The sequence below is a fragment of the Aptenodytes patagonicus genome, chromosome W, assembly GCF_965638725.1.
Source record: "Aptenodytes patagonicus chromosome W, bAptPat1.pri.cur, whole genome shotgun sequence".
Classification (NCBI taxonomy): Eukaryota; Metazoa; Chordata; class Aves; order Sphenisciformes; family Spheniscidae; genus Aptenodytes; species Aptenodytes patagonicus.
In genome coordinates this window covers 42,857,292-42,880,374 of record NC_134981.1, presented here as the reverse complement: position 1 = coordinate 42,880,374, position 23,083 = coordinate 42,857,292, and the positions used below count along the sequence as shown (strand labels likewise).

At 44.8% G+C, this 23,083-nt stretch overlaps 1 protein-coding gene across 1 annotated transcript in view; it reads left to right on the top strand.

Moving 5' to 3' along the window:
* Positions 1-2,775: 2,775 nt before the first annotated feature.
* The window catches only part of LOC143172043 (synphilin-1-like), a 116,955-nt gene continuing 96,647 nt past the window's right edge, over positions 2,776-23,083 (top strand). The window contains 1 exon segment of the mRNA XM_076361260.1: positions 2,776-3,105. The gene's annotated coding sequence lies outside the window, so the exon portion shown is untranslated.

Here is a 23,083-nt window from a genome sequence, read left to right as displayed (position 1 = left end):
CATCAGCAACCCTTGCGTCTTTGCTCCCGCATGGATCTTCATCCCCCACCTCCACTGAGATGGCAGACCAAAGGACCTCGCTAGCACACCGTCCCTCAAACATTGGCGTGACGCCCCATGGCTTATCTCTAGCGAGCCTGGTTTTATCCCTTCCCCCCTTCAAATCTAGTTTAAAGCTCTTTCAATGAGCCCTGCTAACTCCTGCACAAAGATCCTTTTCCCCCTTTGAGACAGGTGTACCCCGTCTGTCGCCAGCAGGCCTGGTGTCACGTAGATCGACCCGTGGTCAAAAAACCCAAGCTTCTACTGATGACACCATTCTCGGAGCCAGGTATTAATCTGCTGGCTCTTCCTGTTTCTTCCCTCATCATTCCCTGCAACTGGAAGGACAGAGGAGAGCACTACTTGTGCTCCTGATCCCTTAACCAGTCATCCCAAGGCCCTGAAGTCTCTCTTGATTGCCCGCGGACTTCTTGTTGCAACTTCATCGCTGCCTACATGACAAAGCAATAATGGATAATAATCCGAGGGCCGTACCAGGGTAGGAAGTTTCCTCGTGACATCTTTAACCTGGGCCCCAGGGAGGCAGCAGACTTCCCTAAGAAGTGGGTCTGATCAGCATATTGGGCCTTCTGTTCCCTGCAGAAGAGAGTCTCCTATGACAACGACCCATCTTTTTTTCTTTATGGAAGCAGTTTTGACGCAGGCCAACTTAACCTTGGCGACGCCTCCAACCTAGATGAACCATCATCCTCATTATTGTTCGGTTCCACTTGCAGAGCCTCGTACCTATTATGCAAGGGCACCTGGGAAGGTGAGGTAGTCACAGAAGAGACGCACCTGCTGCGCCAGGCAGGAACTTGTCGCCATTGCCCTCTATCCCTTAAGTCACCGTGTTCTGCCGGGTGGAGAGAGGATAGGGAATCCTCCATATCATGTGTCCTGTCTGCCTGACAGGTCTGTCCCAGGGAAGGTAGAGCGCATTTCCAGTAGTCAATCTCCCTCTCAGACTCCCTGATGCTCCTCAACCTACTCACCTCCTCCCGTAGCTCTGCCACCAAGCTGAGGGGTTCCTCTACCTGGGCGCACCTCCCACAGGTGTACTCACTAGTGCCATCTGATATGGCAAAAGAGTAGGGCACACCCTGCAACCTGACACCTGGGTAGCAGTATGTTCAAATTTAGATTAGCTTAAAACTGAGAAGACAAGTACCAAAGTCCCTCACAGCTACAAAAAACGTCACATATCCTTGCCTCCCCATTTTCCCTCCCTCACCTCCTCAAATAGAATCATACCCAGCTGTTGTTCTCCTACTCTCATTCCCTCAGTTGCTTCAGCAATGCAATTATAAATTATCAGTATAAAAGCGTTCTGGGATCAGTGCACAATAACTACATATCACATAAGGAAAAAACAGCAATACTGAACTTACTTTCTTACATGGGAGGGTGCCAGCTGGTTTGGAATACAGGGAGCTACAAGCACAAAGAATCCACAGAGGCCCCTCAAGGCTGGTTTACTACAGTTTGTCCAGTGAGTGACCAAAGGGATTTATGCACATTCTTAAACTGACTGTGTACAGAGTGATTTGCTCCGTGGAGATTTTTGCGTGCATTTTGCTAAATCACAACCAGAGCACAAGTTAAGAAGAAACGTAGTTCTTCAGCATGCTTAGCTGCCTTAAGAGGAGAGTATGAAGATGCACAAGCTAGTTTTGTCTCAGACAATTCAAGTTCTGGTAGGAATCGAACCACAGCAGCAGGGATTACATATGGGCTAATTTACCATGGGAAAAAGCAGGCTAGTGAAATACAGAAAGTTCTGGGAGCAGGGATAACAATCCCGTGATGCTTTCTCTCTGCGGAAACCCTAAGCACATGCACAGCCATGCTCTACTTAGCTGTTCAAACCTGGGCACCTCAGCACATGATTACAACTAAAACTCCACAGACACTCAGGAAATGCTGTACAAGGCATTATATCTAAGACCTGATTCATGAGGTGCTGCTTTAATAGGAAGCGTAGAGAGACAATAAGTTAACTCATCCGCTTTGGGAACATTGCAGAAAAAAAAAAGCAAAACAGTTTCCATTACATTGTTTGTTAATGTGCTTCACCTATGACCCTCAAGAACTGCAAGGAGGTGAGTGAGTTTAATTACTATCTCTGTTCAGTCTTGGAGAATGACAGCTAAAGTTGCCAAATATGGTGTGTAAAATCTACCCATTAGACTGACATTATCAATGATTGTCACAGCACTACTGAGCGGTTAAGATAACTGCTAAATTTGGGTCACATTTACCATAAGCACATTCATAATGCTGAACAATAAGTAATAATTTTATATTAATCGCTGACATGTTTGTGCTCCCAAAAATCTGTTTCAAGAATTTTTGTATTGAGCTATTTGTAAACACAGTCATCCTGAATCTAGAATTAAAGAGTCAACATATCACCAAAAGTAGTACCATTTACCAAAGGTACAACATGATACACTAACACGAATGAAAATTAACCAACAGAAGCATATTGAACTACATGCATAGCCTCCAAACTTTAACTTCTAGAACTGCACCATCGACTCTGTAGCAGTAAATCACTAGTAGTTTATAGCCATCCATTGCAGCACTCGAGTTGCGTGAGTCATCCCACCATGTTTCTGTGATTGGATAATCACAGGAGGCGGCGGGGAGCGGCCCCTCACGGGACCGAGACGGGTGCATCGCCGGCCCCTGTTCTTTCTCTGGAGGCTGCAGGCCAGCACCGGGGGTCGCTGCGGTGACTCCTATCAGTGCGAGCCGTGCTAGGGGTACTTCCTCCGGCACGGCGTGAGGGGGCGCGGGGGTGAAGCACACCCCCACCCCCACGATGGGCCCTCGCGCGCTGATCACGTGACGGCAACCTCACGCCCTCCCCAGTGCCTTGAGATCCCGGAGCGCGGAATAGCCACAGCGTTATTGTGACGCAGACAGCGAGGCAGTCGAGGATAGCCTCACGGAGCGGAGCCGGGCCAGGCCGCGCTCGCCTACCCGCCGCCGTTGGGGGAGTGAGAGAAGCGAGCGGCGCCTCCTGCCCTGCAGACCGCTAGGTCGGCAGCAACGCGGGTGAGTGCCCGTTCCCCGGGAGCGAGGGCCAGGCGGCCTAAGTTTCTGGTGAGGCCATTCGCCGGTGTAAGGGGCAGGAGCTGAGGGAGGGGCGGTGCTTCCCGCCCGCGGGAGCCTCGCACCGGAGGGGAGTGGGGGGAGGGCAGTCGAGAGGCGGTACCTGGGTCCTTCCCCTTCAGTGGGGTGGGCAAGGGGTGGGGGACGCGGCCACCGGGGCACCTAGTACCTCCTCTCTGCGGGATAGCGACGTGTGGCGGGGCTTTGTTGCTGCCGCTGACATCGTCCCCCGGGGCCGCGGACACTCCTTTACGGTGGGCGGCGCGGAGCCGGGCCCGCGGAGGCACTGCGCAGCCCCCGCGGAGGGGTGGGGAATGCCGGTAGTGGTGAGCGTTCGGGGCGCTCGGCGCCGGTAATAGGTTTTTCCTGGCAGGGTTGTTCATTTGACGGTGAGGGGGGCTGCCAAGGCAGCGGGAGAGCCGGCCTGGGAGAATAAGCGGAGGGGAGCAGGCCCGTTCTTGTGAGAGGGGAAGGATTGCCAGACTGCCCGGGGAAAGTGCTTTCCACATGAAATCAGAGCTGAATGTGGGGGATTTTATTATGGCTAAGTATATACACTATGTTAATTCTCCGAAGTGCCATTGTAAAAATCATTCTACTGCAGCTTGTCTGTGAAATCTTAGCCAATACAAATTTATTTCTGTTTTGTTCAGAGCCAGGCATCCCTTGTGGGGAAATAGCCTTAAGCACTGCATGTGTCCCACTAGTGCATATTGAAATTTATAAGAAAATTAAGTATAAGTTGCCTGTTTGTAACAGTAGGGAACCAAATGCTAAGTTCCCTAGTTAAAAAAAAAAAAAAAAAAGCATCTTAGGTTATACTTAGGTCAGCCTGAGATTGTGGTTTTGCAACAACAGGGATCAAACCTCTTTTTTCATATGAAGATCAGTGAGAGTTATTATGGGAGCAAATGTAATTTATATGAAGAAAAACTTCAGGATCAGGCCCTGATTGTACCAAATACAAATTAGTTCCTAAATAGTCTCAGGCTTCATTGTCAGTCTTATTACCTCATGGGATTTTCAATGTTTGGCTTAAAACCACAGCTCTTAGAGCCAGATTAATCAGTCACAACTGCTTCTCAAAAAACCATACAAACCCTAAAACAAACGAACAAAGCCACGACAACTGCTAGCCCCTGTGGTTCTATAAAAAATAGTGGAAGCATGGCCTCATTGCATACCTAAGCGATCCAACCAGAAAAGGTAACTAAAACAGTTTCTAAAAAAACTATTCTGAAGCAAAACACATGATTGTTGGACCCATTCATGATTTTGAAACAACTGAAGAGAGTGATACAATCATAGAAAATCCTATTTATTTTCTTATACTATCTTGCACAAATGTGGTGGGTTGACCCCAGCCAGCAACTTAAGCACCCAACGAGCCGCTTGTTCACTCCACCCACCAGCAGGATGGAGGAGAGAATCAGAAGAGCAAAAGCAAGAAAACTCATGAGTCGAGATAAAGACAATTTAATAAGTGAAGGAAAGAAAGAAAAGAAGAAGAAAGGAGAAAAAAAAAAAAAGTGAAGTGATGCAAAGACAACCACTAACCACCTCCCAGAAGTAGAGTGATGTCCAGCCAGTCACCAAGCAACAGCTACCTTGGAAAAGACTAACCTCTAGTTTTTATTGCTGAGCATGATGCTATATGATATGGAATATCCCTTTGGTCAGTTTGAGTCAGTTGTCCTGGGTGTGTCCCCTCCCAACTTCTTGCCCATCCCCAGCCTACTCTCTGGGGGAGCAGAGTGAGAAACAGAGAAGGCCTTGACACTGTGCAAGCACTGTTCAGCCACAGCCAAAACATGAGCTGCTATGAGGAAAATTAACCCCATCTCAGCCAGACAGAGTACAGAGGTCCAAACATTCCTTTCAATTTAACTGCACTACTTAATGTTTTATTTCAAATTACTTACTGAATTCTGAGCAATGAGAAGAGCTAAAGTGAAATGCTAGAAATGTATTTCAAATGGGATCTAAAATGTACTTCAGATAGGTTCTACTGTACAGCTGCAGAGTAGAATAGTAAAAGAGTTCATAATATTGGCATGTAAGACAAAATGCTATGATGAAAATTAGACCAAAGGAAAAAACACTGTGGGTGTATTATTTGAGTCAGAACTGTGGTGTCAACTTTGTTGAATAATACACACAGCTGCATGAGGGCTTTCACATGTTCTAAATGTCACATCTGTTAAATCCATCCCAGGCAGACTCAGTACACTGAGGTATGATACCACCTGCACTGGTACAGTTGTTCTCACACAGTCCTCTTCCAAGGCCCGTTGTATTCATGTCCACATCAACTCTGCCCTATCTGAGCACTTTGCTGATGTGAACCAGAAAGGGAAAAGCATGACAGCCCTGCTACAGCCGCTCTAATTTCTGTCTTCTGAAAGGGAGACACACAGGTATCTCTGTCTTGATACTGTGAAGAGATGCCAGCGAGTCATGGGAGTGTGTATAGCCAGAAGCAGCCCTGTGTGGGGCTGTGGTGGGTTGACCCCAGCTAGCAGCTAAGCCCCAACCCAGTCACTTGCTCACTCCTCTCTCCAGCAGGGTGGGAGAGAGAATTGGAAGGTCAAAAGCGAGAAAAACTCATGGATCGAGATAAAGACAGTTTAATAAGTGGAGCAAAGCGGTGCGCACAAGCAAAGCAAAATAAGGAATCCATTCACTACTTCCCATAAGCAGGTGGATGTCTAGCCATTTCTAGGAAAGCAGGGCCTCAGCATGTGTAACGGTTACTTGGGAAGACAAACACCATAACCCCGAACGTCCCCCCTTCCTCCTTCTCTTTCCCAGCTTTTATTGCTGAGCATGACGTCGTATGGTATGGAATATCCCTTTGGTCAGTTGGGGTCAGCTGTCCTGGCTGTGTCTCTTCCCAACCTCTTGTGCACCCTCAGCCTACTCGCTGGTAGGGCGGCGTGAGAATCTGAGAAGGCCTTGACACGGTGCAAACAGTGTTCAGCAATAACTAAAAGATCCATGTGTTATCAACACTGTTTTAGTCACAAATCCAAAACATAGCACCATATGAAGAAAATTAACTCCATCCCAGCCAGGTACAGGGGCAGGGGCACACAACTGTCACAGAGAACAGCGTGAGTCATAGTGGGGATAGTGCGGTAATATTGATATTTGTAATTGTGGCATCCTTTGGTAGTGTTGTCCTGGTTTCGGCAGGGATAGAGTTAATTTTCTTCCTAGTAGCTGGTACAGTGCTGTGTTTTGGATTTAGGATGAGAATAATGTTGACAACACACCGATGTTTTAGTTGTTGCTAAGTAGTGCTTACACTAGTCAAGGACTTTTCAGCTTCCCATGCTCTACCGACTGAGAAGGCTGGAGGTGCACAAGAAGCTGGGAGGGGGCACAGCCAGGACAGCTGACCCAAACTGGCCAAAGGGGTATTCCATACTGTCGTGGTTTAACCTCAGTCGGCAACTGAGCACCACGCAGCTGCTCGCTCGCTCCCCCCCCACCCCGGTGGGATGGGGGAGAGAACTGGAAGAGCACAAGTGAGAAACTCGTGGGTTGAGATAAAAGCAGTTTAATAATTGAAATAAAATAATAATAATAATGTAATAATAATAATACACAAAGCAAGTGATGCACAGTGCAACTGCTCACCACCCGCCAACCGATGCCCAGCCAGTACCTGAGCAGCGGCCCCCCGGCCAGCTTTCCCCAGTTTATGTACTGAGCATGACGTCACATGGTATGGAATGTCCCTTTGGCCAGTTTGGCTGTGCCCCCTCCCAGCTTCTTGTGCACCTCCAGCCTTCTCAGTCAGTAGAGCATGGGAAGCTGAAAAGTCCTTGGCTAGTGTAAGCATTACCTAGCAACAACTAAAACATTGGTGTGTTATCAACTTTGTTCTCACCCTAAATCCAAAACACAGCACTGTACTAGCTACTAGGAAGGAAATTAACTCTATCCCTGCCAAAACCAGGACACATACCATGTGATGTCATGCTCAGTACATAAACTGGGGGAAAGCTGGCCAGGGGGGCCGCTGCTCGGGGACTGGCTGGGCATCGGTCAGCAGGTGGTGAGCAATTGCATTGTGCATCACTTGCTTTGTATATTATTATTATTAGGATTTTATTCTATTTCAGTTATTAAACTGTTTTTATCTCAACCCATGAGTTTTTTCACTTTTACTCTTCCGATTCTCTCCCCCATCGCACTGGGCTGGAGGGGGGAGTGAGCGAGCGGCTGTGTAGTGCTCAGTTGCCGACTGAAGTTAAACCATGACAGTTGTATATACTTGGAATGGTGAGACTAGCATCAGCATGCTGCACCTTACGAGCACAAAGACCAGTTCCAATGAGCTTTGTGGTATGAAGCCTATTTACTCCCCTCACCCTGTTTTTAAATACTTCCACTGACCAGATGGGATGTGCAGTAGAGCTGTATTTCCACCTCTGTCTGTCCCTCAGTACTTGCTTGAAGCTCCAGTAGCTTCATGAATCTGAAATGAAACTTAGTCCCATGAATCATTAACATGGTTACAGGAGTGAGGAGAGGAAGAGAGGGGAGAACCTACCATTTTTATTTCAACTTTATAAGAATAAACGGACATCTATTTCAGGTTACAGTTAAAATGCCTGGTTCTTCCCTTTCTTCTCTTCCTCCCTCTATCAGCCATGTTAATTAATATTAAGTAAAATAGAGAAAAGTTCATATTTTTCAGATTAAAGTCTTTGTAAGGAACCAGTTTGCCAATACTTTACTGTGTATTACTTAGAAAATACAGTGATTTTTATACAGTTTCAATGTATATTTTCACTGTGTCGTGGTTTAACCCGGCAGGCAGCTAAACACCACACAGCCATTCGCTCCCTCCAGTAGCACCCCCAGTGGGATGGGGGAGAGAATCGGAAAAAAAAAAGTAAAATTCATGGATTGAGATAAAGACAGTTTAATAGGACAGAAAAGGAAGGGAAAATAATAATAATAATAATGATAAAAGAATATAGAAAACAAGTGATGCACAGTGCAGTTGCTCACCACCCGCCGACCGATGCCCAGCCAGTTCCTGGGCAGCGGTCACCCCCCCCCGGCCAGCTTTCCCCCAGTTTATGTACTGAGCATGATGTCACATGGTATGGAATAGCCCTTTGGCCAGTTTGGGTCAGCTGTCCTGGCTGTGCCCCCTCCCAGCTTCTCGCTGGCAGGGCATGAGAAGCTGAAAAGTCCTTGACTAGTGTAAGCACTACTTAGCAACAACTAAACCATCAGTGTGTTATCAACATTATTCTTGTACTAAATCCAAAACACAGCACTGTACCAGCTACTAGGAAGGAAATTAACTCTATCCCAGCTGAAACCAGGACACCCTGTCAAGATGAAAAACATTAAAAATCATTAAGAAGCATTAGATTTTTGGAAGAAAATGTGGTTCTTTTCAACTGTTTTCAAAATAGGACCATAACTAAACTAAAGGAAATAAGTGCATTCCTTAGATAATCAGCAAGAGGACTTGTAGGAGGGTTGTGTCTGGGGTTGCTCTTTTTATGGCAGATGTATTTGTTTCTCAAAGAAGATAAAGAAGATAGGCTTACATGGAGCAGGTGCATAATAAAAACAAGGGGATTTCTCTTTAAATGCAAATGTGGTTGTGCAATAGATTTATATACACAGTGGAACTATTGGAAACATTAAAATAGAATATATGCATCAGATACCTTATTGATTTAAGGTTCCAAGAGAGTTTTTAATTGAGCAGAAAAACAGTCAATTATTGTAGTAGAAATATCACCTGCTGCTTACCTGTCTAACGTTGAACCATAATTTCATCTTCTAAGATAAGGTTACAAGTGATTCATAGGTATGAAGATATTACAGTTATTAAAAAGAAGAAAAGTACAATTTAGCTTTCATAGTTTGCTAATTGGGATAATCTGTCGTTAGGCATGTTTTCTTGCATTTTAAGGAGCATTTACAGAAAGTTATTTTGAATATGAGTTTGGTGGATTTACAGTTTATGAAGAATAATTGAGTAACAAATGTAATATTCGTTTTAAAGTGTAATATTAGATTTGTAAGGTTTGCTTGTTCTTGTTTGCAGTCAAACTGCTGGTGTTTTTCTTTGCTTGCCTTTTTCGAAAAAGGCATTGTCTCACTTATCTTTTAAACTCAGTACAACATATTGTGTGACCTCTCGTTGTGTATAAATCCCCCCCCACCCCATTTGTGTTATTGTTGCTCACCTTTTACAATGAAATTATAATCAAGAATTTAACATTTCCCTTCAACTTCTCCGTTTTAGCACTTGTTTACATCTGTGAGTAAAAATTAGGCTGTGCTGCATAGCTTTCTCACATGTGCATGACAGCACTATAAACATGATTATGATTTGAAGTTATGCTGTTTTGCTGGTTATTCATTCACATAATTCTTTTGCAGGATCTAGCCATAATGGCTGGCATTTTTCATAAGTAGTGGGGAAATACCTTTAACTACCTAGACTAACAACATATAACTGCTGGCATATCTAGACATGCATGTACATATATAATTTCTCTTTTACTAAAATACAACTGTAAATATTGTGCCTTTAGTATGCTACACTGGGAGTTCCAGTTGTAGTCACAGTAGTAAACTTATAGTGACCCTAAGAATTACATTTGAATTGGCTTAAGGTTTTCAATATTGAAGTTGTGAGCATGGTGAGAAATTTAGTAAATATTCATAAATGCTGTGTCTAAGCTTTTTTTTTTTTATTTAACAACCACATTTTTAAAAAGCAAAGCAAAATCAAATGTGGAAAGATAGTGCTCAGAAGCAGAAGAGTGCTAGAAAGGTAAATGGGCTACATGTCATATTCTTTGATCCACACTTCTATTGTACTTCGACTAAATATACTCAACTGATTTTATTTCTCTTCTTGTACATTCAGATAGTCTTAAGGTATGTGCTTTAATTATGTGGAATACTGGGATATTATATTTTAGGAAATCATATTTTGAACACTGGATAAAGCACAATATTTTTTGCTTGTTCCTAGGACATGGGCAAAAACTTATCTTGAGTTACAGAATGGAATCACCAGGAAATGGAGTTATACTTGCATCATTAATTATTTGCTTTTTATTAACCTAAACCAGATTTCAAATTGGAAATAAAGGAATTTTATAGTGGCTAAATATAAGCAACTGTGAATAAATACTGTAGTCTTGAACTATGTCAGTGCTTTTCACTTTATATCTGTAGAATTATGGCTACCTGGACCCCTTGGCCAACATTGTTGATGTTGAAATTAATAGGCATTCTGGTGGTAGATGCAAATAAAGAGAGGCAGTGTACCCATGAAACAAGCAACAGATTAGGAAAAGGAGGATTCAGCTATTCACTGTCCTTTTGAGTATGATACATTCTACAACATTTTGATGCAATATTTGCTTAAAGCAATTTGATAGCATAATTTTCAGGAGGCTGAGTTTGTGTTTTTCCATATCCATGCTTATACTAGTTATTTGTGTATGGTGTATTAAGTTATCCTTAGGAAAGGGAGAACTGCTTTTTAAAATATAATTATAACAACAGTAATTGGTGTTATGATTGAACATGCCAGACCTTGGAAAAAAAACTCACTGGTAAACTGATTAACCACAAGTTAAACAAGAACTAAATTGGTGATTTACTGCTACAGAGTCGATGGTGCAGTTCTAGAAGTTAAAGTTTGGAGGCTATGCATGTAGTTCAATATGCTTCTGTTGGTTAATTTTCATTCGTGTTAGTGTATCATGTTGTACCTTTGGTAAATGGTACTACTTTTGGTGATATGTTGACTCTTTAATTCTAGATTCAGGATGACTGTGTTTACAAATAGCTCAATACAAAAATTCTTGAAACAGATTTTTGGGAGCACAAACATGTCAGCGATTAATATAAAATTATTACTTATTGTTCAGCATTATGAATGTGCTTATGGTAAATGTGACCCAAATTTAGCAGTTATCTTAACCGCTCAGTAGTGCTGTGACAATCATTGATAATGTCAGTCTAATGGGTAGATTTTACACACCATATTTGGCAACTTTAGCTGTCATTCTCCAAGACTGAACAGAGATAGTAATTAAACTCACTCACCTCCTTGCAGTTCTTGAGGGTCATAGGTGAAGCACATTAACAAACAATGTAATGGAAACTGTTTTGCTTTTTTTTTTCTGCAATGTTCCCAAAGCGGATGAGTTAACTTATTGTCTCTCTACGCTTCCTATTAAAGCAGCACCTCATGAATCAGGTCTTAGATATAATGCCTTGTACAGCATTTCCTGAGTGTCTGTGGAGTTTTAGTTGTAATCATGTGCTGAGGTGCCCAGGTTTGAACAGCTAAGTAGAGCATGGCTGTGCATGTGCTTAGGGTTTCCGCAGAGAGAAAGCATCACGGGATTGTTATCCCTGCTCCCAGAACTTTCTGTATTTCACTAGCCTGCTTTTTCCCATGGTAAATTAGCCCATATGTAATCCCTGCTGCTGTGGTTCGATTCCTACCAGAACTTGAATTGTCTGAGACAAAACTAGCTTGTGCATCTTCATACTCTCCTCTTAAGGCAGCTAAGCATGCTGAAGAACTACGTTTCTTCTTAACTTGTGCTCTGGTTGTGATTTAGCAAAATGCACGCAAAAATCTCCACGGAGCAAATCACTCTGTACACAGTCAGTTTAAGAATGTGCATAAATCCCTTTGGTCACTCACTGGACAAACTGTAGTAAACCAGCCTTGAGGGGCCTCTGTGGATTCTTTGTGCTTGTAGCTCCCTGTATTCCAAACCAGCTGGCACCCTCCCATGTAAGAAAGTAAGTTCAGTATTGCTGTTTTTTCCTTATGTGATATGTAGTTATTGTGCACTGATCCCAGAACGCTTTTATACTGATAATTTATAATTGCATTGCTGAAGCAACTGAGGGAATGAGAGTAGGAGAACAACAGCTGGGTATGATTCTATTTGAGGAGGTGAGGGAGGGAAAATGGGGAGGCAAGGATATGTGACGTTTTTTGTAGCTGTGAGGGACTTTGGTACTTGTCTTCTCAGTTTTAAGCTAATCTAAATTTGAACATACTGCTACCCAGGTGTCAGGTTGCAGGGTGTGCCCTACTCTTTTGCCATATCAGATGGCACTAGTGAGTACACCTGTGGGAGGTGCGCCCAGGTAGAGGAACCCCTCAGCTTGGTGGCAGAGCTACGGGAGGAGGTGAGTAGGTTGAGGAGCATCAGGGAGTCTGAGAGGGAGATTGACTACTGGAAATGCGCTCTACCTTCCCTGGGACAGACCTGTCAGGCAGACAGGACACATGATATGGAGGATTCCCTATCCTCTCTCCACCCGGCAGAACACGGTGACTTAAGGGATAGGGGGCAATGGCGACAAGTTCCTGCCTGGCGCAGCAGGTGCGTCTCTTCTGTGACTACCTCACCTTCCCAGGTGCCCTTGCATAATAGGTACGAGGCTCTGCAAGTGGAACCGAACAATAATGAGGATGATGGTTCATCTAGGTTGGAGGCGTCGCCAAGGTTAAGTTGGCCTGCGTCAAAACTGCTTCCATAAAGAAAAAAAGATGGGTCGTTGTCATAGGAGACTCTCTTCTGCAGGGAACAGAAGGCCCAATATGCTGATCAGACCCACTTCTTAGGGAAGTCTGCTGCCTCCCTGGGGCCCAGGTTAAAGATGTCACGAGGAAACTTCCTACCCTGGTACGGCCCTCGGATTATTATCCATTATTGCTTTGTCATGTAGGCAGCGATGAAGTTGCAACAAGAAGTCCGCGGGCAATCAAGAGAGACTTCAGGGCCTTGGGATGACTGGTTAAGGGATCAGGAGCACAAGTAGTGCTCTCCTCTGTCCTTCCAGTTGCAGGGAATGATGAGGGAAGAAACAGGAAGAGCCAGCAGATTAATACCTGGCTCCGAGAATGGTGTCATCAGTAGAAGCTTGGGTTTTTTGACCACGGGTCGATCTACGTGACACCAGGCCTGCTGGCGACAGACGGGGTACACCTGTCTCAAAGGGGGAAAAGGATCTTTGTGCAGGAGTTAGCAGGGCTCATTGAAAGAGCTTTAAACTAGATTTGAAGGGGGGAAGGGATAAAACCAGGCTCGCTAGAGATAAGCCATGGGGCGTCACGCCAATGTTTGAGGGACGGTGTGCTAGCGAGGTCCTTTGGTCTGCCATCTCAGTGGAGGTGGGGGATGAAGATCCATGCGGGAGCAAAGACGCAAGGGTTGCTGATGTGTTAGAAACCACGGAAGCACCTGAGAACAGTCGCATAGGAATTAGGGCTTCCCCCCCAAAGAAGGTGGCAGGATCAATGGCCCAACTGAAGTGCATCTACACCAATGCACGCAGCATGGGCAACAAACAGGAGGAGCTGGAAGCCACTGTGCAGCTGGAAAACCGTGATATAGTTGCCATCATGGAAACATGGTGGGATGACTCGCACAACTGGAGTGCTGCAATGGATGGCTATGAACTCTTCAGAAGGGATAGGCAAGGAAGGAGAGGCGGTGGGGTAGCCCTGTATGTTAGGGAGTGTTTTGACTGTCTAGAGCTTGACGATGGTGATGAAAGGGTCGAGTGTTTATGGGTAAGAATCAGGGGGAAGGCCAACAAGGCAGATATCACGGTGGGAGTCTGTTATAGACCACCCAACCAGGATGGAGAGACAGATGAAATATTCTATAAGCAGCTGGGAGAAGTCTCACGACCGCTAGCCCTTGTTCTCATGGGGGACTTGAACTTACCAGATGTCCGCTGGTAATACAATACAGTGGAGAGGAAACAGTCTAGGAGGTTCCTGGAGTGTGTGGAAGATAACTTCCTGACACAGCTGGTGAGTGAGCCAACAAGGGAAGGCGCCCTGCTGGACCTGTTGTTTGCAAACAGAGAAGGACTTGTGGGTGATGTGGTGGTTGGAGGCCGTCTTGGGTACAGCGATCACAAAATGATAGAGTTTTCGATTCTCAGAGAAGTAAGGAGGGTGGTTAGCAGAACTGCTACCTTGGACTTCCGGAGGGCAGACTCTGGCCTGTTTAGGGGCCTGGTTGAGAGAGTCCCTTGGGAGGCAGTCCTGAAGGGCAAAGGAGTCCAGGAAGGCTGGACATTCTTCAAGAAGGAAATCTTAAGGTGCAGGAGCAGGCCGTCCCTATGTGCCAAAAGACGAGCCAGCGGGGAAGAGGACCGGCCTGGCTGAACAGAGAGCTTTGGCTGGAACTCGGGGGGGGGGAAGGAGAGTTTATGACCTTTGGAAGAAGGGGCAGGCAACTCAGGAGGACTACAAGGATGTCGTGGGGTTATGCAGGGAGAAAATTAGAAGGGCCAAAGCCCAACTAGAACTTAATTTGGCTACTGCGGTAAAAGGCAATAAAAATGTTTCTATAAATACATTAACAACAAAAGGAGGGCTAAGGAGAATCTCCTTCCTTTATTGGATGCAGGGGGAAACATAGTGGCAAAGGCTGAGGAAAAGGCTGAGGTACTTAATGCCTTCTTTGCCTCAGTCTTTAATAGTAAGACCAGTTGTTCTTGGGGTACCCAGCCCCCTGAGCTGGAAGACAGGGACAGGGAGCAGAATGAAGCCCCCATAATCCAAGGGGAAATGGTTAGCGACCTGCTACACCCCTTAGACACACACAAGTCTATGGGGCCGGATGGGATCCGCCCAAGGGTACTGAGGGAGCTGGCAGAAATACTCACCAAGCCACTTTCAATCCTTTATCAGCAGTCCTGGCTAACCAGGGAGGTCCCAGTTGCCTGGAGGGTAGCAAATGTGACGCCCATCTACAAGAAGGGCCAGAAGGAGGATCCGGGGAACTACAGGCCTGTCAGCCTGACCTCGGTGCCGGGGAAGGTTATGGAGCAGCTCATCTTGAGTGCCATCACGTGGCACGTTCAGGACACCCAGGTGATCAGGCCCAGTCAGCATGGATTTATGAAAGGCAGGTCCTGCTTGACTAACCTGATCTCCTTCTATGACCAGGTGACCCGCTTAGTGGATGAGGGAAAGGCTGTGGATGTTGTTTACCTGGACTTTAGTAAAGCCTTTGACACCATTTCCCACAGCATTCTCCTGGAGAAACTGGCTGCTCATGGCTTGGACGGGTGTACTGTTCGCTGGGTAAAAACATGGCTGGATGGCCGGGCCCAGAGAGTTGTGGTGAATGGAGTTAAATCCAGTTGGCGGCCGGTCACGAGCGGTGTTCCCCAGGGCTCAGTATTGGGGCCAGTTCTGTTTAATATCTTTATCAATGATCTGGACGAGGGGATCGAGTGCACTGTCAGTGAGTTTGCAGATGACACCAAGTTGGGCGGGAGTGTTGATCTCCTTGAGGGCAGAAAGGCTCTACAGCGGGATCTGGACAGGCCGGATCGATGGGCCAAGGCCAACTGTGTGAGATTCAACAAGGCCAAGTGCCGGGTCCTGCACTTCGGCCACAACAACCCCATGCAACGCTACAGGCTTGGGGAAGAGTGGCTGGAAAGCTGCCTGTCGGAAAAGGACCTGGGGGTGTTGGTCGACAGCCGGCTGAACATGAGCCGGCAGTGTGCCCAGGCGGCCAAGAAGGCCAATAGCATCCTGGCTTGTATCAGAAAGAGTGTGGCCAGCAGGAGTAGGGAAGTGATCGTCCCTTTGTACTCGGCACTGGTGAGCCCGCACCTTGAAAACTGCATTCAGTTTTGGGCCCCTCACTACAAGAAAGACATTGAGGTGCTGGAGAGTGTCCAGAGAAGGGCAACGAGGCTGGTGAAGGGTCTGGAGAACAAGTCTTATGAGGAGCGGCTGAGGGAACTGGGACTGTTTAGCCTGGAGAAGAGGAGGCTGAGGGGAGACCTCATCGCTCTCTACAACTACCTGAAAGGAGGTTGTAGCGAGGTGGGTGTCACTCTCTTTTCCCAGGTAACAAGCGATAGGAAAAGAGGAAACGGCCTCAAGTTGCGCCAGGGGAGGTTTAGATTGGATATTAGGAAAAATTTCTTCACCGAAAGGGTTATCAAGCATTGGAACAGGCTGCCCAGGGAAGTGGTTGAGTCCCCATCCCTGGAGGTATTTAAAAGTCGTGTGGAGGTGGCGCTTAGGGACACGGTTTAGTGGTGGACTTGGCAGTGTTAGGTTTGCGGTTGGACTCGATGATCTTAAGGGTCTTTTCCAACCTAAATGATTCTATGATTCTAAGTTTAGGGAAAGGAATTAGCCCAGCTGATAAAGTTTAGTAAAATGAACACTCTCAAGCATATGTTCCCAGGCTTTATACTGTGTTCCCAGGCTTTTCTTTTTGCAATTACAATTTTTAGATGAACATAGCTACTGTAGCACTGGATGTGTCTGTATGTGTCTACACTGCAGTTGAGTAGTTTGACTGCAGTACATGTGGACAGATATGTACTAGCTTTAATCTGTATGTGATATTGTCCTGGTTTCGGCAGGGATAGAGTTAATTTCCTTCCTAGTAGCTGGTACAGTGCTGTGTTTTGGATTTAGGAGGAGAACAAAGTTGATAACACACCGATGTTTTAGTTGTTGCTAGGTAATGCTTACGCTAGCCAAGGACTTTTTAGTTTCCCATGTTCTACCGACTGAGAAGGCTGCAGGTGCACAAGAAGCTGGGAGGGGGGCACAGCCAAACTGGCCAAAGAAACATTCCATACCATGTGACGTCATGCTCAGTACATAAACTGGGGAAAGCTGGCCGAGGGGGCTGCTGCTCGGGGACTGGCTGGGCATCGGTCGGCGGGTGGTGAGCAATTGCACTGTGCATCACTTGCTTTGTGTATTATTATTATTATTATTATTATTATTATTACATTATTATTGTTATTGCTATTATTATTTTATTTCAATTATTAAACTGTTTTTATCTCAACCCACGAGTTTTTCTTACTTCTACTCTTCCAATTCTCTCCCCCATCCCACCGGGGGGGGGGGAGGAGTGAGTGAGCAGCTGTGTGGTACTCAGTTGCTGACTGAGGTTAAACCACAACAGATGTGAAGACATGACAGCCTAGACTTAAGTGAGGGCTGTCCAAGCCTGCTGGACAGATTGTTAAGCCATGCTGAAGACTGCATTCATCTGTCTTCACAGCTATTTTTAACTAGAATGATATTTTTAACTCGATGATCTTAAGGGTCTTTTCCAGCCTAAATGATTCTATGATTCTGTAGATTACAATGAATTCTAACTTTCACGCACAAGGCAAGCTACATGGAGCAATACTATCTTGACCACCTTAAAAATGTCTATACTCATTGAGGGTGAGGAGGTGAAAAGTTTTATTTTGGAAATGTCTTTTGCTTTTATGTCATTTGCTTTTATGAAAGGGCAGATTTGGACACTGCAGGTTTCACACTAGTACATATATGGAGATTAAGTAACCATTTGGGGTATTTGTAATGCATTTGATTAGGTGGTTTTATACAGGAGTGCTGGTCAGCTGATTAAATGGTTTGAAAGGAATGCAGGTCAACTCCAGAACACAATGTCATATAGGATTATCTCCTGCTTGAACGGCATTGATGAAAAAACAAACCAAAAAAATTCTTATTTTAATTTAGACACTACAAATACCATCCATGCAAATACAGCATATTAGGTAAAAGCCTGCCAAGTGTCTTTGTATGTGTTGCATATGATAGTATCTCAAATAGACCCGATACCCTGTTTATATATCTACTTTTTAACTCATTGCTGGAAATTTTGTTTGAATAAGAAGTGGTGATTAGTCTATGTACCTGTACAAAAAGTAAAATAGGATATACAAGTTTAGTTCTTGTAAAAATTTTAGGATGTATTTTTACTGCCAATTACATGGCACCACCATTATTTTTTGCCTAAAAGAAAATCACAGGACATTAGCTCTGTTTTTACTGTGTGCACAGATACAAAATTTTGCTGAAATAAAAACCTCTTCTTATTTGTAATCTTATTCCCGAAGGAGTAAAGTGGATTGAAAATGCGTTGCACATTGTTTTTCTAGTAAGTTTCTCCAGGATCATTTCATGGTTTGTTGAACCTCAGTATTCCTACTTGATAAAACTGAGGCTGGCATTTGCATTAGAACTGTAAAATGTATGGTCGGATGCACATAGGAAAAGCCAGATCCTTTGCAGGAAAGCAGCACCTTGCAGAACTGAATTCTGTGGCCCTCATCAAGTGCTTATGGAAGTCAGTAGCGATCACAGCAATCCTTCCATTGATGTTAATGAGTACAAGAGAAAACACTCTGTTAATTTTGAAACTCCTATGAGAGGTGACCTTGAAGCAGATTTAAAAGCAAATGCCACACTGCTTGATGATACTGCTCATGAAGGCATGAGCACATTTCAGTTAAGGCATGAAACCCATATAGATATGTCCTGCAAGAGCTTTGCTATTCCTGTGCAGGACCAACTCCAGTGCCTCTACATTTGTTCCTGGAAATGTGCAGCAATCCTGAGGTAGGAAAGGTGGGCAGGAAGGTAAAGGAGGCAGCAGGATCCCAGAAGAGATGAACCGAGTAAGGTGCAGCGCATTGCCTTTTTTCTTCAGTGCAGCTTGATTACAGCAAGGTTGGGAATCAGTGTTCTGCTCCATAGATAACTTAAACAGCTGGTAAAACTCTAGGATTTTTAAAGTACTGCATATATAAAGGCAGCCTATGGACTTCCAGATGGTGACTTAGGACTGCTGGTGTGTGATATCCCATCAAAGAACATCACCGATGGTATCATACCAAGTGAAAACTAGCAACTACAGAGTAAATGTATCTGTTGAAATAACAAAGAGCAAACTTTAACTTGGTCATATGATGATCCATAATGAATCACAGTCATTCAGAGCAGTCATTGAGGCATTTAAATGTTCTCTTAAAAAAAAAAAAAAAATCCCATCCAGCTTTGAGGCTTAGTAAGAATAATTACTATTTTTAGAGCATGACACAATTTATGTACTCATTTCAAAAGTGAGCCCAAACCAGGTGCACTGTTCCTACTTTCACTTTCAGGTTCTGAGTGGAGATGAATGGGGGACAGGTCTAAGTTAACCTTGCTTTTAACTTTCCAAAAATCATTCTCAGTTTTTCCCCACTTAAATTTCTCATAGAATATCTGTTTTACTCACTTTGGAAAAACATTTTCATTCTGAAAAACATGTAAACATATAGCAAATATACGTATAGGCATCATTATGTTAGATTGAAAGAACAAAGACATTTCATAGGTTATAAGAAGTACTGAATTGCTGTTGTTAGATTACAACAAACAGTACCACATCAATACTAAAAAATAAGTCCACCATCATAGATTCATGAAATTACTACATCTGAAGGAACCATGAGACTACGCACCTGGGACCGGAATAAAAATTAATTATTTTTATGCCATGTTTTGTACTATTTTCAGTGTTGTTTATAATATCTGAACCTGATCTGTTAGCCCCCTGTACTGGTTTTGGCTGGGATAGAGTTACATTTCTTCATAGTAGCTTGTATGGGGCTATGTTTTGGATTTGTGCTGGAAACAGTGTTGATAACACACCTATGTTTTAGCTTACAGTGCTTACACAGCGTCAAGGCCTTTTCTGTTCCTCACACTGCCCTGCCAGCAAGTAGGTTGGAGGTGCACAAAAAGTTGGGGAGGGGACACAGTTGGGACAGCTGACCCCAACTGACCAACGGCATATTCCATACCATATGACGTCACGCTCAGCAATAAAACTGGGGGGGTGGAGGTTGGCGGGGAGGGGGAGGGAGTGCGCTGCTCGGGGACTGGCTGGGCATCGGTCGGTTGGTAGTGAGCAATTGTTTTCATTTGCATCGCTTGTTTTTCTTGGGTTTTATTTTCCTTTGTTGTTTTTTTTCCTTAATTTTTTTAAAAATTCTTTTTAATTATTAAACTGTTCTTTATCTCAACCCACGAGTTTCTTTCTCACTTTTACCCTTCCGATTCTGCACCCCATCCCACCGGGGAAGGGGGGGGGAATTGAGCGAGCAGCTGTGTGGTGCTTAGTTGCCGGGGGTTAAACCACCGACAGTCCACAACAAGCTACTATGAAGAAATTTAACTCTATCCTAGCCAAAACCGGTACACCCACACTGGGGCAATCTGCTGTCAATAAATTTCAGAAAGCAAGACGTTGCCTTGAAAAGAATGCGGATTAGATCCTCATTCATAAGAAGAGATGGTATTAAGAAAACTTGAATAATTAATTTGAAAACATCTTTTAATGCATACAGCTTTGTTTCTGGGATTGTGCATGAAGGTATTTTCTGCAAGCTTAAGAGATCATTTACTTGACAACTAGCATGAGGGAAGAGGAGTCTCAAACCTGGCTTTTATTAAATGCTTACTGATTTGACCTACTCTGTTAGGTGAATCAGAAAATTTCACAATGCGTGATCCAAGCTTCTGCTCACACATTTAGCACAACAGTGCAAAAGAACTGATCATAATATATATGGCTGGAAAGCTAGTACATGGCATTACTGGATCCAAAGGTCAGAAACAATTACCATAATCTAGCTTCTGGCATAAAAACCCATAATGAAATAGAGAATATTTTTCAGAAAGTGATCTAAATCTGATCACTACACTCCTAACAACATTGTTCTAATGGATAATTAGCTTTACTGCTAAGTTATGTATGTTTGGTCCAACTTCTCATTTGGTTATTTGAGTTTCAAAATTCTGACGCTGGCTTTAGTTATACATTTGCCTACTGTAAAAAAGGTCTCTGTTCTCAGAAATTTTCTTACCATCCATATATTTCCAGTATATTTTCAAGCCTCCTTTCAAAAGTTTTTTTGATAGATAAAGTATTCATTTGAGCTTCCTGAGATTTTGACAGTGGTACAAGCCCACAACTTGAAATTTGTGAATATTTGAAGTCACAGATTTTCCTTTTGAAAAATAAATGTTGACAAATTGGAAAAAAGTTTTAAGTGTGGTTGTCAAGGTCCGTTCGGATCTCTCAAATTTACAGGACAACGTACTCTGCGATTTAAACTTTATTTCATGAGCTCATTAAGAAATATGATAAACAAACATGACAAACAGGGGCTCAATCCCCTTTTGCCCAGACTAGTATATCACGTTGTCGTGGTTTAACCTCAGCTGGCAACTGAGCACCACACAGCCGCTCGCTCAGTCTCCCCCGGCAAAGGGCAAAAAAGGTTTGCCTTTGCCTGAGGCAGGAATAACCCAGACTGTCTTCCCCAGCATATTTTTTTTCATGTGAACTACAGGGACTTTATCCCCATCTACAGTACGTAAAAGTTTTGACTGGGCAGGGCCAGCTCGATTGGCAGATCCCCTAGAGTTGACTAACCAGGTGGCCTTTGCTAAATGTGTATCCCAATCTTTGAACGTCCCAGCACCCATTGCTCTCAGTGTTCTGGGCGGTGGCATGGGGCACGGGATATGTTTCCAGCCATCCGGGGGTTGCCTCCACCATTGTAAGCACATGGCGCTTGCCTTGGCGGGTTTGTGGGAGTGTGATACAGTCAATCTGCCAGGCCTCCCCATATTTATATTTCAGCCATCGTCCTCCATTCCAGAAGAGGCTTTAACCGCTTGGCTTGCTTGATCGCAGCGCATGTTTCGCATTCATGGATAACCTGCGCAATAGTGTCCATGGTCAAGTCCACCCCTCGATCACGAGCCCATTATATGTTGCATCTCTTCCTTGATGGCACCCTGAGGTGTCATGGGCCCACCAAGCTATAAATAATTCACCCTTATGTTGCCAGTCCAGATCCACCTGAGCCACTTCAATCTTAGCAGCCTGATCCACCTGCTGGTTGTTTTGATGTTCTTCAGTGGCCCGACTCTTAGGTATGTGAGCATCTACGTGACGGACTTTTACAACCAGGTTCTCCACCCGGGCAGCAATATCTTGCCACAATGCGGCAGCCCAGATGGGTTTGCCTCTGCGCTGCCAGTTGCTCTGCTTCCATTGCTGCAACCACCCCCACAGGGCATTTGCCACCATCCATGAGTCAGTATAGAGATAGAGCACTGGCCACTTCTCTCGGTCAGCAATATCTAAAGCCAGATGGATGGCTTTCACCTCTGCAAACTGACTTGATTCACCTTCTCCTTCAGCAGTTTCTGCCACTTGTCGTATAGGACTCCACACAGCAGCCCTCCACCTCTGATGCTTTCCTAGAATACGACAGGACCCATCAGTGAACAGGGCATATTGCTTCTCATTTTCTGGTAGTTTATTATACAGTGGGGCCTCTTCAGCACGCGTTACCTTCTCCTCTGGCGATATTCCGAAATCTTTGCCCTCTGGCCAGTCCATGATCACTTCCAGGATTCCTGGGCGACTGGGGTTTCCTATTTGAGCCCGTTGTGTGATCAGTGCGACCCACTTACTCCATGTAGCATCAGTTGCATGATGTGTACAGGGGACCCTCCCTCTGAACATCCAGCCCAGCACCGGCAGTCGGGGTGCCAGGAGGAGCTGTGCTTCAGTACCAACTGCTTCCGAAGCAGCTCGAACGCCTTCGTGTGCTGCCAATATCTCCTTTTCAGTTGGAGTATAGTGGGCCTCGGATCCTCTGTATCCCCGACTCCAAAACCCTAGGGGTCGACCTCGAGTCTCCCCAGGTGCTTTCTGCTAGAGGCTCCAGGCAGGGCCATTCTCCCCGGCTGCGGTGTAGAGGACATTTTTTACATCTTGTCCTGCCCGGACTGGCCCAAGGGCTACTGCATGAACTGTCTCCTCTTTAGTTTGTTCAAAGGCTTGTCGTTGCTCGGGGCCCCATTTAAAATCGTTCTTCTTCCGGGTCACTTGATAGAGAGGGCTTACAATCAGACTGTAATTTGGAATATGCATTCTCCAAAAACCCACGACGCCTAAGAAAGCTTGTGTTTCCTTTTTGCTAGTTGGTGGAGACATGGCTGTTATTCTGTTGATCACATCCA